Source organism: Malaclemys terrapin, chromosome 24 (genome assembly GCF_027887155.1).
Source record: "Malaclemys terrapin pileata isolate rMalTer1 chromosome 24, rMalTer1.hap1, whole genome shotgun sequence".
NCBI classification, from domain to species: Eukaryota; Metazoa; Chordata; order Testudines; family Emydidae; genus Malaclemys; species Malaclemys terrapin.
The window spans coordinates 1696704-1702599 of record NC_071528.1 but is presented as its reverse complement, the minus strand read 5'-3'; positions in this window follow the sequence as shown (position 1 = coordinate 1702599).

Genomic DNA, 5896 nt, shown 5'->3' with positions numbered 1-5896 from the left:
CTCGAAGTATGTGGGGCATGCCTTGAGGAGGTTTACACAGTGGTGAATCACTTCACTCAGCACCAGATTTTGAGCCCATGTTCACTTACTCCTAATGCTGCTGACAGATGCAGCCTGGGCACTAGCAGTGCAGTTTTCCTCACACAGCCAGGTCGGCGTGCATCACCGTTATGCTGACAGGCTCCCTTTTGATAAGGGGCAGGGGGTTCACTCTCTAAGTGCCATTCAACTAGGGTTGCCAACTTTCTACTCACACAAAACTGAACATCCTTTCCCCGCCCCTTCTCTGAGGCCCCCACCCCAGCTCACTCCATACCCCTTCCCTCTGTCACTCACTCTCCCCACCCTCTCTCACTTGCTCATTTTCACCAGGCTGGGGCAGAGGGTTTGGGTGCAGGGTGTGTGAGGGCTTCAGCTGGGGGTGCAGACTCTGGTGTGGGGCTGAGGATGAGGGGTTTGGGGTGTAGGAGGGGGCTCCAGGCTTGGACTGAGGGGTTCAGAGGGTGGGAGAGGGATCAAGGCTGGGGTAGGGGGTTGGGGTGGGGGACTGGGCTCCAGCTAGGGGTGCAGTCTCTGGGGTGGGGCTGGGGATGGGAATGAGGGCTTTGCCGTGCAGCAGGGGGATCAGGGCTGGGACAGGGGGTTGTGGTCCGGGGGGATCAGGGCTCTGGCTGGAGGTGCGGGCTCTGGGGTGGGGCTGGGGATGAGGGGTTTGGGGAGCAGGAAGGTGCTCCAGAGTGAGATTGAGGGGTTTGGAGGGCTGGGGCGGGGGTTGGGGCATGGGAGAGAGTCAGGGGTGCAGGCACTGGGCGGTGCTTACCTCAAGCAGCTCCCGGAAGCAGTGGCATATCCCCCCTCTGGTTCCTGCATGAAGGCACAGCCAGGCGGCTCTGTGCACTGCCCCATCCACAGGTGCTGCCCCCGCAGCTCCCATTGGCTGCGGTTCCCAGCCAATGGGCACTGTGGAGCTGGCCCTTGGGGTTGGGGCAGCTCATGGAGCCCCCAAGCTGTCCCTAGGAGCCAGAGGGGGACATGCCACTGCTTCCGGGAGCCACATGGAGCCATGGCAGGCAGGGAGCCTGCCTTAGCCCCGCTACGCCGCTGACCTGACTTTTAACGGCCTGGTCAGTGGTGCTGAGTGGAGCTGCCAGGATCCGTTTTTGACCGGCCGTTCCAGTCGAAAACCGGACAGTTGGCAACCCTACATTCAACCCTTGGCTTTTCTGCTGCAATGGCCAGCCAAAGCTCAGTGTGAGATCATGGCTGCTGTATTTTTGTGACAGGAACCCATGTCTGTTACAAGGTGGAGTGAAACCACTAATTCATTCACATAAGCCATCTTTAATAATGGCCTCTGCGTCAGGACTTTCAGAAATGGGAGCATACCAGGCTAATCTTTCAAAGTTGTGACTAGGGTGACCAGATCACACAAGTCAAATATCGGGATGCGGGGGGGGGGGGAGGGGGATTGGCGAGACGCAGGGGGGGGCATGACAACGGGGGGGGGGGCAGGGCCAAAAACAAACAAACAAAAAACCACCCTTCCTCCGCAAGCGCTGGAGGGAGGCCCAGGAGACTCAGGGGAAGCGCGGGGCCAGGGTGAGTAACAGTCTGGCCTGGTCCCGAGCAGGCAGGACTCAGTCGGGCGGTAGGGAGAGGAGGGGGGCGGCCCGCGGGGCCAGGTGGCGGCTGTTCTCCCCCCCTGGCAGCGGGACACGGGAGCAGCTGCTGCTGCAGCTCCCACTGCCGCGGGGGAGGAAGCGGCCATGGCACTTGGCGGCTGCGGCTCTGGCGCCCCCGAACCTCCCGAGCCGGGGCCTGCTGCGGGGACCCAGCAGAGCGCACGCTGCGCCCAGCCCAGCCCCTGGCCAGTCGCGTCTGGGCTGCTGCCCAGCTGGTGCAATCCCGCGGCGGCCCCGGAGTGGGGGCAGCAGGCCCCAGCCCCCCCGTCCAGGCTCGGGGGGTTCGGGGGCGCCAGAGCCGCCGAGCGCCATGGCCGCTTCCTCCCCCGCGGCAGTGGGAGCTGCAGCAGCGGCTGCTCCCGAGTCCCGCTGCCCGGGGGGGAGAACAACAGCCGCCGCCTGGCCCCGCGGGCCGCCCCCCTCCTCTCCCTACCACCCGACTGAGTCCTGCCTGCTCGGGGCCAGGCCGGACTCTTACTCACCCCGGCCCCGCGCTTCCCCTGAGTCTCCCGGGCCTCCCTCCAGCGCTTGCGGAGGGGGGAGGAATGGTGAGCCTGGGGAAGAGGCGGGGATTTGGGGAGGGAGCCAATCGGGGGAGGAGGGGGTGGAGTCGGGGCGCGCGGGGGGGGAGGGGCACGAGCACTTCCGGGCTCCGGAGCATTTCCTTGTTTGTCCAGAGTCCCGACCGCATGTCGGTCGGGACGCGGGACAAACAAGGAAATATCGGGACAGTCCCGATAAAATCAGGACGTCTGGTCACCCTAGTTATGACTAGACACAAGGAATGTAATGATGTGAGTGGTAATTTAGTAGCTAAATGACAGTTTTGTCCAGTGGCTAGGGTCTCAGGAGCCCTGGCTTCTAGACCTGGTTCTGCCTTTCCATAGCCCACATAGCTATGTGGGGGGGGGGGAGGGGAGGCTACCTGGGGCCTGGAGCCCCTGAAAGTGGGATGTCCCCACATCTAGTCTGGGGGAGTTTGTGGATGGGTTCTGTTATTATTCCAGCTGCTGCTGAGGAACTTATGCACCGAAATATGATGAATGGGCTATAAGGTAGATAGAAAGCTGGCTAGATCGTCAGGCTCAATGGGTAGTGATCAATGGCTCCATGTCTAGTTGGCAGCCGGTATCAAGTGGAGTGCCCCAAGGGTCAGTCCTGGGGCTGGTTTTGTTCAATATCTTCATTAATGATCTGGAGGATGGCGTGGACTGCACTCTCAGCAAGTTTGCAGATGACACTAAGCTGGGGGGAGTGGTAGATACGCTGGAGGGTAGGAATAGGATACAGAGGGACCTAGACAAATTAGAGGATTGGGCCAAAAAAAACCTGATGAGGTTCAACAAGGACAAATGCAGAGTCATGCACTCAGGACGGAAGAATCCCATACACTGCTACAGACTAGAGACCGAAGGGCTAGGCAGCAGTTTTGCAGAAAAGGACCTTAGGGTTACAGTGGACGAGAAGCTGGATATGAGTCAACAGTATGCCCTTATTGCCAAGAAGGCTAACGGCATTTGGGGCTGTATAAGTAGGGACATTGCCAGCAGATCGAGGGACGTGATCATTCCTCTCTATTCGACATTGGTGAGGCCTCATCTGGAGTATGGTGTCCAGTTTTGGGCCCCACACTACAAGAAGGATGTGGAAAAATTGGAAAGAGTCCAGCGGAGGGCAACAAAAATGATTAGGGGGCTGGAGCACATGACTTATGAGGAGAGGCTGAGGGAACGGAGATTGTTTAGTCTGCAGAAAAGAAGAATGAGGGGGGAATTTGATAGCTGCTTTCAACTACCTGAAAGGGGGTTCCAAAGAGGATGGATCTAGACTGTTCTCAGTGGTAGCAGATGACGGAACAAGAAGTAATGGTCTCAAGTTGCAGTGGGGGAGGTTTAGGTTGGATATTAGGAAAAACTTTTTCACTAGGAGGGTGGTGAAGCACTGGAATGGGTTCCCTAGGGAGGTGGTGGAATCTCCTTCCTTAGAGGTTTTTATGGTCAGGCTTGACAAAGCCCTGGCTGGGATGATTTAGTTGGGGATTGGTCCTGCTTTGAGCAGGGGTTGGACTAGATACCTCCTGAGGTCCCTCCCACCCTGAGATTCTATGATTCTATGAAATCTTGCTGCGCAGCAACTCACCAAGCTGGCTAGTCTTTGGGTAGCTGATCCAGCAGGTTTTGAAATGTGTGCTTAGGGCTAGACTTCAGCCTACAGTTCCCCTGATTACCTGACAGGCTCTAGCGTCTCCTGAAACCTCAGGATAATCCTGGCTGATTGCAATGGCTCCACAAGTGTAAGTGGGGTACTGCTATTGACGTGAATTGTTTGCAGCTACCACCTGCTCACCAGGGACAGGTTTTGTAGTTGAACGGTCTCAAGTCTTAACCTAAGAGGCAAAGATCTGGGGACTGGCCAGGGAGAGACACTAGGGCTCCTCATTTGGGTACCGTGTGCAGGGGGTGAGCTGCTGACCCACAGGCTATGTTTGCAGGGTCAACAATATGTCTCTAAGGATGAACTAAAATAGCAGCGAGCTGGGTGGCGGCATGGGCTAGCTGCCCAATCCAGTCACACCCAATCCCCTGGTACATGTGCAAGTGGCTAGCCCAAGCCACAGCCCATGCTGCCATGGCCCCACTGCTGCTTTTAATGCCCTCGCTCCAACAGAGCTAGCACCTGTCTGCCTACCTGCACTGGCACATTGTAGTGTAGACGTAGCCTAACAGCCCCCGCATGCCACTACTGGTGACCCACCTAACCACAACAAAAGCCAGTGCTCACCCCGACCCCTTCCAAGAGACACTGTATCAGCCTTTCCAAGGGACAATGGAAAAGCCTATTCGACCAAATTAAAACTGATCTCCCGTGGAGCCTGCTGCCTTGCGCCTTGTTCAAGTGCAGCTGTGTCATCCGACTGAAAATGAATGTACTGCCCCTCAAATATACATAGTGGATGATCTCTTTCCCAGCCATTAGAACAGAGGGATTTGCATTCACTGAAATGTTTCGCACCTTTCTTTGGAAAGGTGCAAAAGACCCAGAGTTAACCACCTGTTTGCTTCTAAAGCCTCCGGGCATTTTAATTTATCCCAGATGTGCCATGCTGCACTCGGGCTAGTAACATACACTATACTGGGCCAACCTGACCCCTAGCGTACTATCTTTGAAGACAATGGGCTTACACCAGAGTTGTACTGGCCTAGCAACATTATAATCTACATGACATGCCAAAAATACATTACACCATTGTTAAGGTTGCAAAGTGAAGCACACACAAGTTAGGACAGGCCAGAATTAAGGTTGTCTATACTCAGAAAATTGAGCTCCAGGAGGGAACCCAGGAAATGAGGTACACATAAGTAGTTGCCACCTGTGAAAAATGTGATGTAAATGACTTGCCTGGCATCATGTAGCAACTCTTTGGAAGAGCAGGGCCAGAATCTAGTGCCCCAGAGCAGCATTCAGCTGCTTTAACCATGGCCGTCCCCTGCCTCCATCACTACACACCTTCCAACTTCTGCAGCAGATGAGGCAGGAGCCTACAGACAACAGTTTTCTTCACTGCACAATCCAGAGTGGGTGCCTCCTGTGCGCTGAATGAGGCAGGGGTCCTGTGGAGAAAACAGACTAATGTATAAACCCAAGGGAGCACAGGCGACCTTAATACATCTGAGTGTTTGACTTTACAATCTTAATAATATTGTCTATGTGTGTAATTTCCTAGATTTTTAGAAAAGTCAATAAAAAAATTCCACCAGGTAGACCCCCCACATGGGTCATCAGCAGGGCCGGAACCTTCAGTTCCAACACCCAGACCTCTGCCACTTAAGCTAATGGAGTTGTCAACCTCTATATGGCCGAGCACTAGTGGGGGATGGGGCCCTTTGCCAGTGGGTTTCAAAGCTATTTGCTAATGGCAGAGGAATGGTGAGACTCAGGAAGCTTGGGTTCCATTCTGGGGTCTGGAGGAGCGTGTGCTTTAGTGGCCACAGACTCTTCCACCTGTTCCTCCCCGAGCTTGACCCTTCTGCTCATCCCATGCAGCCCATCCCTTTTCCAGTCCTGTCTCTTCGCCACTCTGGCTCCTTGTCCCAGTTTCCTGCTCCTTGCCCAGCCAGTTTCAATCTCCTCCTTGGGGCTTGCTGTCCAAGCCTTAACCTCCCACTGCACATTCAGTCCCAGTCTCCTTCCTTAGCCAGTCCTACTGCCCTCCT